At 41.8% G+C, this 19,410-nt stretch overlaps 1 protein-coding gene across 3 annotated transcripts in view; it reads right to left on the reverse strand.

Annotated features, from left to right (window-relative positions):
* Positions 1 to 19,410, reverse strand: part of nek6 (NIMA-related kinase 6) — an 86,515-nt gene that overhangs the window by 51,423 nt on the left and 15,682 nt on the right. The window contains exon 1 of one of the 3 annotated variants that reach the window (XM_036976812.2): positions 14,474 to 14,737. The exons of the other annotated variants lie outside the window; for them this stretch is intronic. The gene's annotated coding sequence lies outside the window, so the exon portion shown is untranslated. Of the gene's footprint in view, positions 1 to 14,473; positions 14,738 to 19,410 lie in introns of those variants that run through there. 3 annotated transcript variants of the gene reach the window in all.

Raw genomic sequence — 19,410 nt, forward strand, 5'->3', positions numbered from 1 at the left:
AAACACAGCATCCTATACCACCGCCTCAGACAGATTAAACTGCCAGAGACAGCATCCTATACCACTGCCTCAGACAGATTAGACTGCCTGAGAAACACAGCATCCTATACCACCGCCTCAGACAGATTAGACTGCCAGAGACAGCATCCTATACCACCGCCTCAGACAGATTAGACTGCCAGAGAAACACAGCATCCTATACCACCGCCTCAGACAGATTGGACTGCCAGAGACACACAGCATCCAATACCACCGCCTCAGACAGATTAGACTGCCAGAGATACACAGCATCCTATACCACTGCCTCAGACAGATTAGACTGCCAGAGACACACAGCATCCTATACCACCGCCTCAGACAGATTAGACTGCCAGAGACAGCATCCTATACCACCGCCTCAGACAGATTAGACTGCCAGAGACACACAGCATCCTATACCACCGCCTCAGACAGATTAGACTGCCAGAGAAACACAGCATCCTATACCACCGCCTCAGACAGATTAGACTGCCAGAGAAACACAGCATCCTATACCACCGCCTCAGACAGATTGGACTGCCAGAGACACACAGCATCCTATACCACCGCCTCAGACAGATTGGACTGCCAGAGACACACAGCATCCTATACCACCGCCTCAGACAGATTAAACTGCCAGAGAAACACAGCATCCTATACCACCGCCTCAGACAGATTAAACTGCCAGAGAAACACAGCATCCTATACCACCGCCTCAGACAGATTAAACTGCCAGAGACAGCATCCTATACCACTGCCTCAGACAGATTAGACTGCCTGAGAAACACAGCATCCTATACCACCGCCTCAGACAGATTAGACTGCCAGAGACAGCATCCTATACCACCGCCTCAGACAGATTAGACTGCCAGAGACACACAGCATCCTATACCACTGCCTCAGACAGATTAGACTGCCAGAGACACACAGCATCCTATACCACCGCCTCAGACAGATTAGACTGCCAGAGACACACAGCATCCTATACCACTGCCTCAGACAGATTAGACTGCCAGAGACACACAGCATCCTATACCCACATGAGGATAGACCGGTCAATAAGCCAAACTGCTACACACATACCAAAACACACAGATATGTATTATCTACCTAAGTAACCCAAAGTGAATGTAAAACATACGAGATATAAGATAATATAAGATAATAGTCCAATGAATGATGAGATCCCTATGTATCTGTGTACACACACACATCTATTTTTCTGCCGAGTACACACTTTTACACCCTATTTACAGAGGTGAGGAAGTGGGCCACATTGTGAAGGCGTAAGCAGAAAATGCAGATTATACAAAACCAAGGCCATGCACACACTCACCCCCCTCCGCCCCCCCACACACACCCACCCACACGTTGATGGAGAGAAAGTGAGCGGAGAGAGATGACTCAAGTAACGAAGTAAACTATAAAAAAACTACTAAACTACTAAAAATGGACGTGAAACATGGCGTATCACATTTGACAAACCAACCATGCAAATACCGTTATAGAAGGTAATGTTAGAAAAACTAACTGATCTGTGCATCAATAGGGGTATATCGTAAAATACGGTATACAGCCCAGCCCTACTTCTGCCATCAGCTGGCAAGACACTGAACAATCTTACGACTTACATTATAATCATCATGCCATAGTTATTCCAAAGGGCTGAACTGAGTAAACTGTACCCTAACAGTCTAACCCTGACCCTGTGATGTAATGTGGAGCAATACAAATCAGATGGTTTTATCTGAACTCAACTGGCAGAAAGAGCTACATGTACATGGCTTTTAACACACATTCTTTATTTGAATCCACAAATCATGTCACAGTCGAGATGGATTCAAACATTTCACAGGTCATGGATATACACCACCGTTCTGTCACGCCCTGGTCTTTATATTTTGTGTTTTCTTTATTATTTTGGTCAGGCCAGGGTGTGACATGGGTTTATTTATGTGGTGTGTTTTGTCTTGGGGTTTTCGTACGTATTGGGTTTGTGGCTTAGTAGGGTTTTCTAGGTAAGTCTATGGCTGTCTGCAGTGGTTCTCAATCAGAGGCAGGTGTTTATCGTTGTCTCTGATTGGGAACCATATTTAGGCAGCCATATTCGTTGTGTGTTTCGTGGGTGATTGTTCCTGTCTCTGTGTTTGTTGTCACCAGATAGGCTGTATAGGTTTTTACGGTACGTTTATTGTTTTTGTATTGATTGTGTTTCGTCTTCATTAAACATGTATCAAAATTACCACGCTGCGTTTTGGTCCGACTCTACTTCAGATAAAGAAAACCGTAACACGTTCAAAAGTTTGGGGTCACTTAGAAATGTCCTTGTTTTTGAAAGAAAAGCACATTTTTGGTCCATTAAAATAACATCAAATTGATCAGAAAAACAGTGTAGACATTGTTAATGTTGTAAATGACTTGTAGCTGGAAACGGCAGACTTTTTATAGATAATCTTCATAGGCGTACAGAGGCCCATTATCAGCAACCATCACTCCTGTGTTCCAATGGCACATTGTGTTAGCTAATCCAAGTTTATCATTTTAAAAGGCTAATTGATCATTAGAAAACCCTTTTGTAATTATGTTTGCACAGCTGAAAACTTGTCTGATTAAAAAGCAATACATCTGGCCTTCTTTAGACTAGTTGAGTATCTGGAGCATCAGCATGTGCTTTTCTTTCAAAAACAAGGACATTTCTAAGTGACCTCAAACTTTTGAATGGTAGTGTATATGGACACTTATGAACACACACACACACAATATCCATATCTGCCATATCTGTGAGGGCTCTAGATAAACTGTTATAGACTTGAACATGCACGGCTGTGAGAAGCCATACGACCAGCCTGGAACGGATATTTGTAGGGGTGATTCAGCTTATTTGTTTAATATATACTGTATGTTTAATATATACTGTATGTGTGTCTGAGGGTTAAGGGCTTAAGCCCAAGGTCTTTTTTTGACTCATTGAGCTTTCTAGAAGGATACGTTTTCAATTCGTAATCAATGGAGGTACAGAGGGGGGAGGGGTCGATGTTGTATCAGTTTTTCTGAGCTCATCTTTGTCTGACCTATCGGAAGAGATTGGAGATATACAGTACAGAGAAACAGATTTGTTCTGTGTGAGGTACAAATGAAAGATTGATAAAAGAGAGAAAAATAGAGAAAAAGAGAGTGAGTGAGTCTGAGAGAGGAGAGAGAGTGTGACTATACACTATAGCAGAGGATGGGTAGTGTTTGCAACTCAAAATCACTGCGCGTGTTTGAGTGGGTATGTGTGTGTTTGAGTGGCTGTGTGTATATTTGAGTGGGTGTGTGTTTAAGCGGATGTGTGTAAGTGTATGTGCAGATGTGTGTATGTGCGCTTTCACAGAGAACTGTAACGTGTGGCTCACACAGGGTTCGTCGCTCATCTTATAATTGAAATCTGGCCTGTGGGATACAACAACAAAACTCACATTTTATTCTGCACCTCTGACTTCACAGAATGGAAACAATTTCATCTTAGTTTAGAGAAACTGAACACTGCATCACATTCAGTTCTTAGAAAAGGATTTCTGAGGAAAAAGTTCCAGGCTAGTGCTTTCAGTGGTGGAAAAAGTACTAAATTGTCATACTTCAGAAAAAGTAAAGATACGGTAATAGAAAATGACTCAAGTAAAAGTAAAATGCACCTAATCAAATCAAATTACATTTTGATTTGATTTGACCTAGTGAAATACTATTTGAGTAAAAGTCTAAAGGTATCTGGTTTTAAATGTACCTTGTCCCTAGGCGGTGGGTATTTTTTATTTTCTTTATTACACCTTTATTTAACCAGGTAGGCTAGCTGAGAACAAGTTCTCATTTGCAACTGCGACCTGACCAAGATAAAGCGTCGCAATTCGACACATACAACAACACAGAGTTACACATGGAATAAACAAAACATACAGTCAATAATACAGTAGAACAAAAGAAAACAAAAAGTCTATATACAGTGAGTGCAAATGAGGTAAGTTAAGGAAATAAATAAGCCATGGTGGCGAAGTAATTACAATATAGCAATTAAACACTGGAATGGTAGGTCGGCAGAAGATGAATGTGCAGGTAGAGATACTGGGGTGCAAAGGAGCAAAATAAATAAATAAATACCAGTATGGGGATGAGGTAGGTAGATAGATGGGCTGTTTACAGATGGGCTATGTACAGGTGCAGTGATCTGTAAGCTGCTCTGACAGCTGGTGCTAAAAGCTAGTGAGGGAGATATGAGTCTCCAGCTTCAGAGATTTTTGCAATTCGTTCCAGGCATGGGCAGCAGAGAACTGGAAGGAAAGACGACCAAAGGAGGAATTGGCTTTGGGGGTGACCAGTGAGATATACCTGCTGGAGCGCGTGCTACGAGTGGGTGCTGCTATGGTGACCAGTGAGCTGAGATAAGGCGGGGCTTTACCTAGCAGAGACTTGTAGATAACCTGTAGCCAGTGGGTTTGGCGACGAGTATGAAGCGAGGGCCAACCAACGAGAGCGTACAGTTCGCAATGGTGGGTAGTGTATGGGGCTTTGGTGACAAAACGGATGACACTGTGATAGACTGCATCCAGTTAGTTGAGTAGAGTGTTAGAGGCTATTTTATAGATGACATCACCGAAGTCGAGGATCGGTAGGATGGTCAGTTTTACGAGGGTATGTTTGTCAGCATGAGTGAAGGATGCTTTGTTGCGATATAGGAAGCCGATTCTAGATTTAATTTTGGATTGGAGATGCTTAATGTGAGTCTGGAAGGAGAGTTTACAGTCTAACCAGACACCCAGGTATTTGTAGTTGTCCACGTATTCTAAGTCAGAGCCGTCCAGAGTAGTGATGCTGGACGGGCGAGCAGGTGCGTGCAGTGATCGATTGAATAGCATGCATTTAGTTTTGCTTGCGTTTAAGAGCAGTTGGAGGCCACGGAAGGAGAGTTGTATGGCATTGAAGCTCGTCTGGAGGTTAGTTAACACAGTGTCCAAGGAGGGGCCAGAAGTATACAGAATGGTGTCGTCTGCGTAGAGGTGGATCAGAGAATCACCAGCAGCAAGAGCAACATCATTGATGTATACAGAAAAGAGAGTCGGCCCGAGAATTGAACCCTGTGGCACACCCTTAGAGACTGTCAGAGGTGTGGACAACAGGCCCTCCGATTTGACACACTGAACTCTATCAGAGAAGTAGTTGGTAAACCAGGCGAGGCAATCATTTGAGAAACCAAGGCTGTCGAGTCTGCCAATAAGAATGTTGTGATTGACAGAGTCGAAAGCCTTGGCCAGGTTGATGAATACGGCTGCACAGTAATGTCTCTTATCGATGGCGGTTATGATGACGTTTAGAACCTTGAGCGTGGCTTAGGTGTTAACTTGGCTTTCGAAGACCTTAGAAAGACAGGGTAGGATAGATATAGGTCTGTAGCAGTTTGGGTCTAGAGTGTCATCCCTTTGAAGAGGGGGATGACCGCGGCAGCTTTCCAATCTTTGGGAATCTCAGACGATACGAAAGAGAGGTTGAACAGGCTAGTAATAGGGGTTGCAACAATTTCGGCAGATAATTTTAGAAAGAGAGGGTCCAGATTGTCTAGCCCGGCTGATTTGTAGGGGTCCAGATTTTGCTGCTCTTTCAGAACATCAGCTATCTGGATTTGGGTAAAGGAGAAATGGTGGGGGCTTCTGCTGGTTGCTGTGGAGGGTGCCGGGCAGTTGACCGGGGTAGGGGTAGCCATGTGGAATGAGGTAGTGGCAGTGCTGGTGACACTAGCTGCAGTAACACATGGGAGGGGGTCACACTCGGACAATCAGAGAGGGAGCAAATTATTGTGGCCCTGGCGGTACGAAATAATCAAAAGGTTTGACTGCTCAGAGATGCTTGGGAAAATGGTCACAACGAGGGACCAGCATGTGTGTGTTTCAGGGGAAAGAGACGTATCTGACATCCATCAGGTCGGACTTTACGTATCTGACATCCATCAGGTAAGACTTGACGTATCTGACCTCCATCAGGTAGGACTTGACGTATCTGACCTCCATCATGTAGGACTTGTCTTATCTGACCTCCATCAGGTAGGACTTGACGTATCTGACATCCATCAGGTAGGACTTGACATATCTGACCTCCATCAGGTAGGACTTGACATATCTGACCTCCATAAGGTAGGACTTTACATATCTGACCTCCATCAGGTAGGCCTTGACATATCTGACCTCCATCAGGTAGGACTTGACATATCTGACCTCCATCATGTAGGACTTGTCTTATCTGACCTCCATCAGGTAGGACTTGACGTATCTGACATCCATCAGGTAGGACTTGACGTATCTGACATCCATCAGGTAGGACTTGACGTATCTGACCTCCATCAGGTAGGACTTGACGTATCTGACCTCCATCAGGTAGGACTTGACGTATCTGACCTCCATCAGGTAGGACTTGACGTATCTGACCTCCATCAGGTAGGACTTGACGTATCTGACCTCCATCAGGTAGGACTTGACATATCTGACCTCCATCAGGTAGGACTTGACGTATCTGACCTCCATCAGGTAGGACTTGACGTATCTGACCTCCATCAGGTAGGACTTGACGTATCTGACCTCCATTAGGTAGGACTTGACGTATCTGACCTCCATCAGGTAGGACTTGACATATCTGACCTCCATCAGGTAGGACTTGACGTATCTGACATCCATCATTGGTTAAGCAAATCTTCCATTCTTGCTCAATGTTGCATGTCTTCTCAAACAGCTACAACTGTATATACATTCAGACATCAAGTCTTCTGTTGAGTTGGGCTCGGGGGTGGAATAACTGTTGAACATCTGAGCTTGTGATTGTTTGTGGGAAGGGTGTGTGTATTTATCCCACATCTGTTGCTAAGGGGTAACGATGTTTGAGACATTATAGGATGAAGAACAATTTTTTTTCTCCCAAAATAATAATTGCTTTCCAAAAAAGGTCATTTTTGTAATGCCGGTACGCGTTTATGTGTTTAGTATGTGTTTAGGCAGTAGGGATGACAGAGCATTAATATTGATAGGTGTGTGAATTGGACCATATAGCTGTCCTGTCTGAGCATTCAAAATGGAACGAGCACTTTTCAGTGTCAGGGAAAATGTATGGAAGGAATATAGCAGAGTAAAAGTAAAAGTTGTCAAAAATATCAATAGTAAAGTCGTTTTTTTAAAGTATTTTTACTTAAGTACTTTACACCACTGAGCAGTTTGATAGTGTGTGTATGTGTGTGTGTCTATTTCAGTCTATGCAGTTATTCACAGGTTTTGAATATTGATAATAGCTTCCTGTATTTTCAGGCTTTTATTTGTGGGTTAAAATACCTTCATACTTGTATTTTAAACACTTATTTTCTGTCTATTTGAAGTATTTTCAAATAATTTCCTATAAAAATACTATTTTTAAATACTTATTTCCAAATACATTTAAAATACCCAAACAGGCATGAGTTCAAATATTTGCCAATCCTTTCCAAATGTGTTTTCAAATACATTCCAATATTCAGCTATTTCCATTTTCAAATACATTTTTTCCCAAATACATGTACTCACTTTAAAATATATGTGAAAGTAATTGAAATACAATAAACAGTATCTGAACGCAGGTCTTGTGTGTGTGTGTGTTACAGGATTTGCATCTGTACTAACATTGTAGCCGTAGGTTGTGGCAGCAAGAAAATATGATCCATTCTTCCAGGGCAGATAAAATAATGTGTCCTTGGACTTTGCGTTGTATCAACATATTTTGGGAGTTATTGGAATTTATGGCATTTTCAAAGATATTATTGTGTCCCGAGTCTTTTGAAAGCACATAGTATAAAAAAAGAGTTCCCTGTCTTCTTAGGGGTCGTAAGGTTCAACTGGGAAACTTTGAACAAAGTGTATCTTATGAAGGCCGAGTGAAGCCTTCATAAACCCTTTATAAAGCCTACATAGAATATACTTTATTTAAAGTGTGACCGTTTCAACTGACAGTAGTATTTGAAAAGGCCCGAAGCGTATGTAGCAAATCCATCCAGATGATATACATTGAGGTCTGCCTGCGCTGCTGGTGTGAGACAGGTAATGATGCCCTATTGTAATGACCTTGCCAAGGGGCTCCTAAAGGGAATTTGAATACTTTATTTTTAACACCAAAATGACGATAGCAAATTACGATTCAGCCCTCTAAAACTAGTATTAAGTTAGGATTCAGCCCTCTAAGACCAGTATTAAGTTAGGATTCAGCCCTCTAAGACCACTATTAAGTTAGGATTCAGCCCTCTAAGACTAGTATTAAGTTAGGATTCAGCCCTCTAAGACCAGTATTAAGTTAGGATTCAGCCCTCTAAGACCAGTATTAAGTTAGGATTCAGCCCTCTAAGACCAGTATTAAGTTAGGATTCAGTCCTCTAAGACTAGTATTAAGTTAGGATTCAGCCCTCTAAGACCAGTATTAAGTTAGGATTCAGCCCTCTAAGACCAGTATTAAGTTAGGATTCAGCCCTCTAAGACTAGTATTAAGTTAGGATTCAGCCCTCTAAGACTAGTATTAAGTTAGGATTCAGTCCTCTAAGACTAGTATTAGGTTAGGATTCAGCCCTCTAAGACCAGTATTAAGTTAGGATTCAGCCCTCTAAGACCAGTATTAAGTTAGGATTCAGCCCTCTAAGACTAGTATTAAGTTAGGATTCAGCCCTCTAAGACTAGTATTAAGTTAGGATTCAGCCCTCTAAGACTAGTATTAAGTTAGGATTCAGCCCTCTAAGACTAGTATTAAGTTAGGATTCAGCCCTCTAAGACTAGTATTAAGTTAGGATTCAGCCCTCTAAGACTAGTATTAAGTTAGGATTCAGTCCTCTAAGACTAGTATTCAGTAAGGATTCATCCTTCTAATAGGCTGACCACACCGCACGCAGCATGCACGAGCGTTGCAAAATACATTTTGAAATCCATGTTATTCAATTATTGCACCCACACTGCTAGCGCGCGCCAACGAGCGTCTGAGTTGCCAAGGGCTAAAATAGAAGTTCTATTTCTGACACAGATCGCGCTGCAAGTCCTTCCTCTCCCATCTCCTCATTGGTTTGTAGAAGCAGGTACCCACGTGCCATCTCCTCATTGGTTATACCCACGTGGGTGACGAACGAGGTCAGTGGCGGTAATGCACCTAATTTATGAAAGTTGCCAATCGCAATATAAAGTCAAGAGAAGAAAAGGCCTGGAAGGAAGAGAGATGACTAGAAACTATTCGGTTGACCGTTTTATGTGTGGATTAATTGTCGGAGTAGAGGACCTTGGGCATTTCAGGTAAAATAATAACTCAATGTTTATATCCCAGGACAAATTAGCTAGCAACAGCAAGCTAGCTAAATAGGACAAGTTAGCTAGCAAGTGCAAGCTAGCTAGCTAAATTGCCATACATGTTTAATGCTTTCGACCTAATGTAATTAATTGATATTTTAACCTGCATGTCGTGATTGTTTTTGGTGTGGGGGGACAAAACACATTTATGCACGATGGAGCACGTGCGCAGCTGGTTTGGGTTCCGTGTTAGACTAGTATTAAGTTAGGATTGAGCCCTCTAAGACCAGTATTAGGTTAGGATTCAGCCCTCTAAGACTAGTATTAAGTTAGGATTCAGTCCTCTAAGACTAGTATTAAGTTAGGATTCAGCCCTCTAAGACCAGTATTAAGTTAGGATTGAGCCCTCTAAGACTAGTATTAAGTTAGGATTCAGTCCTCTAAGACTAGTATTAAGTTGGGATTCAGTCCTCTAAGACCAGTATTAAGTTAGGATTCAGCCCTCTAAGACCATTATTAAGTTAGGATTCAGCCCCCTAAGACTAGTAGTAAGCGTTTTAAACCTAGTATTCAGCCTTCTAAGTCTAGTATTAAGTTTATTCACAAATGCTCTCCATCCAACCTCACTGCGCTCGAGCTGTTTTGCAAGGAGGAATGGGAAAAAATGTCAGTCTCTCGATGTGCAAAACTGATAGAGACATACCCCAAGCGACTTACAGCTGTAATCGCAGCAAAAGGTGGCGCTACAAAGTATTAACTTAAGGGGGCTGAATAATTTTGCACGCCCAATTTTTCAGTTTTTGATTTGTAAAAAAAGTTTGAAATATCCAATAAATGTCGTTCCACTTCATGATTGTGTCCCACTTGTTGTTGATTCTTCACAAAAAAATACAGTTTTATATCTTTATGTTTGAAGCCTGAAATGTGGCAAAAGGTCGCAAAGTTCAAGGGGGCCGAATACTTTCGCAAGGCACTGTAACTAGGCAAGTCAGTGAAGAAAAGAACAAATTCTTATTATGAATGATGGCCTAGAAACAGTGGGTTAACTGCCTGTTCAGGGGCAGAACAACAGATTTGTACCTTGTCAGCTCGGGATTTGAACTTGCAACTTTTCGGTTACTAGTCCAACGCTCTAACCACCAGGGCTGTTAGGAGTCAGCCCTCTAAGACTATTCAATTGTATACAGTATGACATCCTTCTCTGCTGGAGTTCACCTCTCTGCTCCACTCTAATCACCATAGCCATCATTTCCCCTTCCTGCTTCCTTTAAAGCTGCACTGCTAGAACACCCTCACATCCTCTTAAGCAGGCCATGAAACACACACACACACACACACAAACAAACCAGGGTTTCCGTTCGGAAAATCTGGCGCCGGACATTTGACCGGCAGGATTTTCATTTACTGGACATTTGAAAATTTACCGGACCCATATGCACTGGATGAGTAACCTGATTAGGGCGTCCACCCATAGTGCTCAGAATAACAGAAATCACATTTAGATTATGGTAATTCATATTAACAGAACATGCAGGTCGAGGGAGCAACGATGTGTGGTCCCTTCTTACCGAATTCTGATGTGCACTTTGAAGATGTTAGACTAACTGTCCACATTTACTTATCCTCAGCCAACAAGATGAGTAACAAACAGCAAAATCACTAGCCTGCCAATCTACTATCCCCCATAGTAAAAAAGTTTACCTAGTCTATTGGTCAGCTTGTCAATAAATAAATAAATAAATAGCCTATTCCAAACAGACTCTGGGACAGTTGTTGGACGATCCCAAATTCATACCATTCAAACCAGTAGACCTAGGCTACATTAAAATGTTAAAAAGCAATTAGTCTGATGGAACAGATCCACATTTTTAGCTTAAAATGTTGATCAACTATTAATTCTTAATATTATAAGTGCAGCAATGCGCAGAGAGTAGGCTACGAGCAAATGTTTGTTCCATAATGCAATTCATGGGAAAACACTGTTGTCAGCAGCGCACGGCACATGCAAGCAGTTTCATGTGACAGAGATGAAAATACCCTATTAGAAATTTAGAAAGAGAGCCTCCCGAGTGGCGCAGTGGTCTAAGGCACTGCACCACAGTGTTTGAGGTGTCACTACAGACCCGGGTTTGATCCCAGGCTGTGTTGCAGCTGGCTGTGAATATGAGACCCATGAGCATCGTTAGGGGAGGGTTTGGCTGGCTGGTATGTCCTTGTCCCATCGTGCTCTAGTGACTCCTTGTGGTGGGCTGGGAGCATGCACGCTGACACGGTAGGCAGTTGTAGTGTGTCCTCTGACACATTGGTGCGGCTGGCTTCCGGGTTAAGCGAGCAGTGTGTCAAGGAGCAGTGCAGGTTGGCAGCGTTGTGCTTTGGAGGACGCGTGGCTCTCGACTTTTGCCTCTCCTGAGTCTGTACGGGAGTGGCACCGATGGGACAAGACTGTAACTACCAATTGGATATCATGAAAAACAGGTAAAACTAACAAACATTTTGGGAGAAAGAGGGGAGATCTAATATGCAACAACTAGCATGGGTTGCTAATAGGGGTTTGGTTAAATGCGGAAGACACATTTCAGTTGAAGGAATTCAGTTGTACAACTGACTAGGTATCCCCCTTTCCTTTCCTAATATGACTAGGATTGTGGCTTTGGCTACTGGACAATGAAAGAAAGTATATGGTCTGATTTTGGAAAGGCTACTTTGAAGCAAGGTAAGATGTGGTAAAATATTCAGGTTTCAAACAATTAAGTATATGTTTTCAAAATGCATACTGCCTCCAGCTCATTGCAAAGTGGTATGTGACACACTGACGAAGCCTGCCTAGATTTTCTGTTTGAGATGATGGAGCAGCAGCTCTTGTGCTGCCTGACAGATGTGTGATAAATAAGATACATAACAAATTTAATTCCACAAAATGATGCAAATTAAACTACAGACCAATAAGCATGACAAGTTAAATGTATTTCCATCAACTGGTATTTCCATCAACTGGTATTTCCATCAACTGGTATTTCCATCAACTGGTATTTCCATCATTGAAGAAGCAGCATTTTGAAATATAATTGTTTCTTCTTCTCCTGGACAATTAGCTAGCGGCAATTTTATTATCAGCTTTTCTATTATTTATTTTTTAATCGGTCAAAAGCCAGCTAACGTAAACCCTGACACAGACACACACAACCTGACGCACACACACACACACATAGGACACATGACATACATACTGAATGCATTACATGACTTCTCAACTCAATAATACATAATTGGATATACAAGGATTTTATGATTACAAGTACACACACAGTCTCCTGAATTTACCCTGCCTACCATTGTATTCTTCGCTCTCTCTGTGGGCCTAGGAACATTATTGAGACAGGAATGCACTGAACTCTTATCCCTACGACAATGTTGTGCTGACTTTGGCAGACTTGTACTTCTCAGTGGGTCTGGAAAGCCATAACATAATCCAGTCTGGGAAGTCAGTGATAGGACCGTTTTCATAATACAGTAGAATAATGCTTGGGAAGCTGTTAAATCCAGTGGTGTATAGAGTTTACAGCCTTCATCATCTTCAGTCCCTTGCCATCAACCATCATCTTCCTCATCATCATCAACGCCATCAACCATAATCATCAACCGTCATCATTATCACCATCAACATCATAGCCATCAACCATCATCTTCATCATCACCATCAACATCATAGCCATCAACAATCATCTTCCTCATCACCATCAACCATTAACCATCATCATGGAAATCAACCATCATAGCCATCAACCATCAACCATTAACCATCATCATCATAGCCATCAACCATCATCATAATAATCATCATAGCCATCAACCATTACCCGTCATCATCAACACCATAATCATAGCCATCAACCATGATCTTCCTCATCACCATTAACATCATCGCTATCAACCATCAACCATCATCATCATAATCATAATCATCATTGAGATTGCTATGAGGCCAGACTGTTTTGCATGGTAATGATAATAGGAATAGGGAGACAGATCTGTGACCATCTGGTGAATTCTCTTGGCCCAAGGGATTGGTGAGCGGACCATCTGGTGAATTCCCTTGGCCCAGGCACCAACTGTGCCTACATAAGGACAATAGTACTGTGTGCGTGCGGTGGTGTGATTGGAGGGAGGTGGATGACGCCAATCGAGAGTTGCATGGTGCAACGCTGCAAGCCACCGCTCACAGAAGTTTCATTGTGGGGTTTCACCGCTGGACTGAAAGGGTGCATGGCCTTTTACACACACGTCATTTCTAACCACACAGTCATTGCGATGATGCACGGAAGTTTCACACACACACACACACACACACGCCGGTGGTTAATATCAGAACTTCTATGGTAACGATCGAGGAAATGAGAGGGAGAGAGACAGAGCGATAAAAGGGGAACCAAGTAAAAGTAGCTCAACGTCTGAAACTTTCAGGTCTTCCAGCCTTAATCTTGGTCATTGAAATTGCAATGGAGGATTGTACTGCTTAAAAACATAAGAACGGGAAGCATAGAAATAGTGCACATAGAACTGATCTACCACTTCTTAGACTTGCATTCAATGAGAAAACAAATCTATAATACATATTTCTATGTGAATTTGGTCAGTTCACCCAAAAAGTTACACATTGCAGCTTTAACCTAACCCTTGTTCTTAAACCTAACCTTAACCCCTAACCTTCATTAATTTTGACCGCTATGCCTAATTTTTTTTTTCTCCTTTAATGATCAAACACATCCATCCATTGTCATGTGTTGTGGCATTTCCCGACAAGCACTATGCCATCCTTATAACAATGTTGTGGGTGTGGCGATGAGATTTGTTTCTCACTTAAGTCTCAGCTAGGCCTAAAAAACAAACATTCATATTTGAGTCATTTTACAACCCACATTCTTATCCAGTGTGTCTTCTATTGCGACATACAAGGGGAATAGAACGGCATACAAATTAGTTTCACAAGTAAAACTCTTCAAAAGTAAGGTATCGTTTAGACCAGGGCATATCAATCACAAGGAATTCTCATCAACATATCATCAATGCTTCTCTTCACTACTGCTTTTTTTTAGTAGACTTGTAAAAATATACGTGATAAAGTCTTCACAAAGAGTCCAATAGCGTGTTCACCTGACCTTTTTTCTTTAGCCTCAGCTCACACCTTTTCTTCAGCGTTTCCTTTCAAAATTTGTGGAATTCGTCAACTTGATGTACGTGGAAATCCAAACCTCACGAGGTGACCTCAGATTAGAGAAATGATTAAGCTCTTACTTGTGGCTCTAACCAAACTCTCCCTCTTCACTCACGCACACCAGTGACTGACGTCAATATCAGTTCAAAAGTTCCTCACTTCTCAAGTGTCAACCCAATACTCTAACACCACACAACCTGCACTTACTAACTTAGCACAGTTTACGACATCAGAGTACTGTGTACAGGACTGCTGGGAGAACATTCACACACACAGCTTTATTCTTATGACATTTCAGGACTTTTGGGGGAGTACATCTTTTTTTACAATTAAAAATCCTATTTTCCCGATCCCTACCCATTAACCTAACCCTAACCTTAACCCTAAACCTTAAACTTAAAATAGCTTTTGAAGATATTCTGGACACAAACCAAGTTATTGTTTTACAACCCTGTCAGGACATTGGTTTCCTGATAAGTTAGGAAAACAAGTACACACACACCTCAATGTGAAAAAACAATCTTAACCATTTCCCTATGTGAAAGTCATTCACTTTTTGACAACAATGCTAGGCTAGTTTGTTAGAGCTTGCTAACCTGGATTGGCAGGCTATGACTATAATCTTATCAGGGTGGTGAGTTAATGGACAGAAGCTATGCTGGGTTATTAATTAATGGGAATTGACAGGGTCTGTACAATATCTCTATCTAACACCTATAGTACAGTGCTGTTGGGGATCAAGGGTTATGGCTCAACCCTTCTAAGGAATAGTTTTCTGTGTTTTTTTACAACCACACCCCACCACCATCTCCATCACCACACACCCTTCCGACTGTCCATTAGTGCTGCGTCATCTCCCAGCAGATGTAGATAGGTCCCTCAAATAAAATGGCCGCTAATAAGAGAGAAAAGAGCAAACCCGGTCGTCTGATAATAGATCCAAGCTGAGTTTGAATGCAGGGGGCCCTCTTGGATTGGGTGAAAAAGAGGCGTGGAGTAGTTTATTAAGGAATGCAGCTGTTTGTATCAGTTTACCGCTAGGTTCAATCTACCTTCGCTACTCCCAGAATGTGAGCTAACCCTTCCCACATAGCATCTGGGTCAAGTCTTCCTGTTCCTCCTACATGGAAAAGGCTGTGGTACTCATTGGATTAAAGAGATTTGTGGGTAGATAGATATTTTGGGGGTTTTGACCTTTTGACAGTACAACCCCATTTGCCACAAGTCTCCTTGCTCGTCGACATGAAAAAAGCTGCTGGATTTGTAGGTAGAGAGACAGATAGTAGCTAGATGTTGAAATGAGTATGTGCTTACAACCTGCCTGTCTGCCAGAAACACTGTAGTTTGTCACGCACGGATGTAAAAACCTATCCATCCTAGGTAAAGGCAACTCTGCTACCTTATTCTTGAGACTTTTTTTGTGGGGCTCTAAGTACTGTTCAACTTGTACGAACATGCTAGTGTTCGGTTTGATCTCGAGACAAACAAGGAAAGGTGATGCAGTGAATCGGAGGCCTTATTCTATTTATGGGTTCATGCGGTTACTACTTTTAGTTCTACCATGGTGTTCTTCTATTTTTTGTTGCTGCAATTCCTTTAACAGTTTCTTTGCCAAGTGGAGCAAGCCTAATCCGTCGTTCCTTAACACTGATACACCCAAAAGCGCACAAACCGAAGCGGTACTGTATGAACACGTGCGCACAAACACACAGTGTAAATACTACACACACACACACACACCTGCACCAACATACAAACACCCACGCGCACACACACGCACGCACGCACGCACGCACACATACACATAATATTGTGCTCTCCAATGACTCACACAGCCACCATTTACCAGGAAACATTTCAAAATGGTTATTGTTCAAGTCTGCCTCGGTCGCCTGAAATCCCTCTGGCAGATAGCAGATCTAAACTCAGAGACAGACAAGCTGAGGGTAAGAGAGGAGAAGGAAGACAGGATCTCTTTTTCTTTCTCTCTCTCTTCCTGGTCTCCCTCTCCCTGTCTCTCTCTCCCTCTCTACCTCCAATTGAACTCGAGTCAAGTTTTGGGCTGACTAGCACATGATCCTCAGATGAGAGAGTGGTGCCGTGCACCCCGGACATTTGACAATGAGACAGAGAGCCAGGTTTGGATCCTTCCCTTCCCTGCACTGTAGCCGCTTGGAACTTAGTCAGCAGCATACTGTTATAAACTACAGCAGCAGTGGGCATGGAGTTGCTTAGCATCATCAACATTGTATTTTCTTTTGTGTTCAATTGCAATTCGGTCTTGGGTATTCTGAGACCAGGATTAAAGAATGCTATCCTGCAGTATGGAATTTGAATCTATGTTCGCATTTACATCTCAGTATAATCCAAGTCTAAGAGTGTAGTTGCATTTATGTCTTCTGAGTGGGTCCAGATGGAAATTCCTCATGCAGATAGAAAATATTTGAAATCAGTCTATAATTAAAATACCTACAGAATTAATTAAACTCAAACCGTATACTGCAGGGCAATTCCAAGGTAACGGAATTATGCTGAGATTGATTTTTCACTCAGTATAATTCTGTTACCATGGAATTGCCCTGCAACAAAACAATAGTTTTTCAAAGCAAAATGCTCTCGACCACTTTAGGTCTGATCAACAACAGTTTCAATCAACAGCTGTTGATCAAAATACTCTGCCAGGCTCTAAGAGCTTGCCATACTAATGCAGAGAGTAAAGAGAAGCTTGCAGTGTTGACTGTGGACCCTAAAGCTCAGGATTTTCCCCACATTTCTGGAACTCTCTCTCTCTCTCCCTCTAGTGATTACTGACTCTGAAGGAATCAGAGGAACGTACATTACATGATCAAAAGTATGTGGACACCTGCTCGTCAATCATCTCATACCAAAATCATGGGCATGGAGTTGGTCCCCCCTTTCCTGCTATAACAGTCTCCATTCTTCTGGGAAGGCTTTCCACTAGACTGGAACATTGCTTTGGGGACTTGATTCAATACAGCAACAAGAGCATTAGCGAGGTCGGGCACGGATGTTGGGTGATTAGGCCTGGCTCGCAGTCAGAGTTCCAATTCATCCCAAAGGTGTTGGATGGGATTGAGGTCCGGGCTCTGTGCAGGTTCTCAATTGGCGTCATCCAGTCAAGTTCTTCCACACATATCTCGAAAAACCATTTCTGTATGGACCTTGTGCATAGGGTCATTGTCATGCTGAAACAGGAAAGAGCCTTCCCCAAACTGTTGCCACAATTTTGGAAGCACAGAACCGTCTAAAATGTCATTGTATGCTGTAGCATTAGGCCTAGCCCAAACCATGAAAAACAGCCCCAGACCATTATTGCTTTAATAAGTCCAATCATTGTGCAACAATTCTAAAGGCAATCGAGTGAAAAGCAAACAAACAATGGCCACGATTATAAAGAGCTACTATTTGTATTTCTCAACTGGTAATTGAAGTGTGCTTCCCATTTGCCATGGGCAAATAGGCAGGCTTCATTCAGCGTGTCACACACCACTTAGAGAAGACGTTTCTTTTCACAGGAAAATGTTAGCTTTTAAAAAGCACATTTCATGCAATTCTACTACACTTTATATGACTGGAGACATTAGCAGAATCTGTTTTAATACAACAGAAATGTCAGGGTAGCCTACTCTGCTGACACTGACAAACAGATCAATAAAAACTACGTCTGATCCATTTATAAGGCCTATGAAAAGGGGACACACAAATACAATATGATGTCCATCTAACCTGGAGGAAATGATTGTCCTAAAACAAACAAAAGTGGGATTGACCCAATGATAAAGACAGTGAATAGGCACACTCACCAGGCATATGGCTGATGTTCTCCGCTCAATGAAGTTGAGAATTTTGATAACTAAAAGACAGATTAGACTATTTTCAGTGTCTTCTCTTTACAGCAATAGACATTTGTTTTACAAACTGTTTTTCCGCAATTGCATTTTTAAATATTACGATATGCCTGGCTGGGTCTCCTTTGCTTTTCACTGACAGTCGCAACTCAATAATCATGTATTTGGTATTTTCCACGCACTCTGCCCAAATTGCAGGCCCTTCCGACTGTAGGCTATGCAATAAAAAAAAAAATGTTTTATGTAGGACAAAACACACATCACGAGATGAGAGACAACACAACACTAAATAAAGAGAGAGCTAAGACAACACATCATGGCAGCAACACATGACAACACAGCATGGTAGCAACACATGACAACACAGCATGGTAGCAACACAACACAGCATGGTAGCAATACAACATGACAACAACACGGTAGCAGCCCAAACATGTTACAAACATTGTTAGGCACAGACAACAGCACAAAGGTTAAAAAGGTAGAGACAACAATACCTTACGTGAAGCAACCACAAGTTACAGTGAGTGAACACACACACACCATATGCGAGCTATACACACATCAACACACAAACACAGACAAACATGAGTATTAGACAAGAGGGTTGAACATTTTGGGGAATATTCAGAGGTGTAAACTTTCCGTGGGAATTAACGGGAATATATGGGAATTAACAGGAATTAATGGGAATACATGGGAATTAAAGGAAATATACGCAAATAAATAATGTTAATTGCATTTAAATGTAGATGTTTTTTTGCATTGGATATATTTACCATATCACATGGAGACAGAAACATACAACTTTTACCTTATAATAAGTAGACATAATTGCAAATGATTAAATCCTTACAATAGAAATTAAAAAAACTATTTAGTTACGAACTGAACTTTAATTAAATGAGTTGACTCTTCACATGGGATGATTTCACTGAAAAACAAAAGAAAGGGAATATTGAATGATCCACAATGATCAATCGCACCTTCCAAAAACGTTTTCAACATACAG

The sequence above is a fragment of the Oncorhynchus mykiss genome, chromosome 5 (assembly GCF_057628025.1).
Source record: "Oncorhynchus mykiss isolate SJ-2025 chromosome 5, ASM5762802v1, whole genome shotgun sequence".
NCBI classification, from domain to species: Eukaryota; Metazoa; Chordata; class Actinopteri; order Salmoniformes; family Salmonidae; genus Oncorhynchus; species Oncorhynchus mykiss.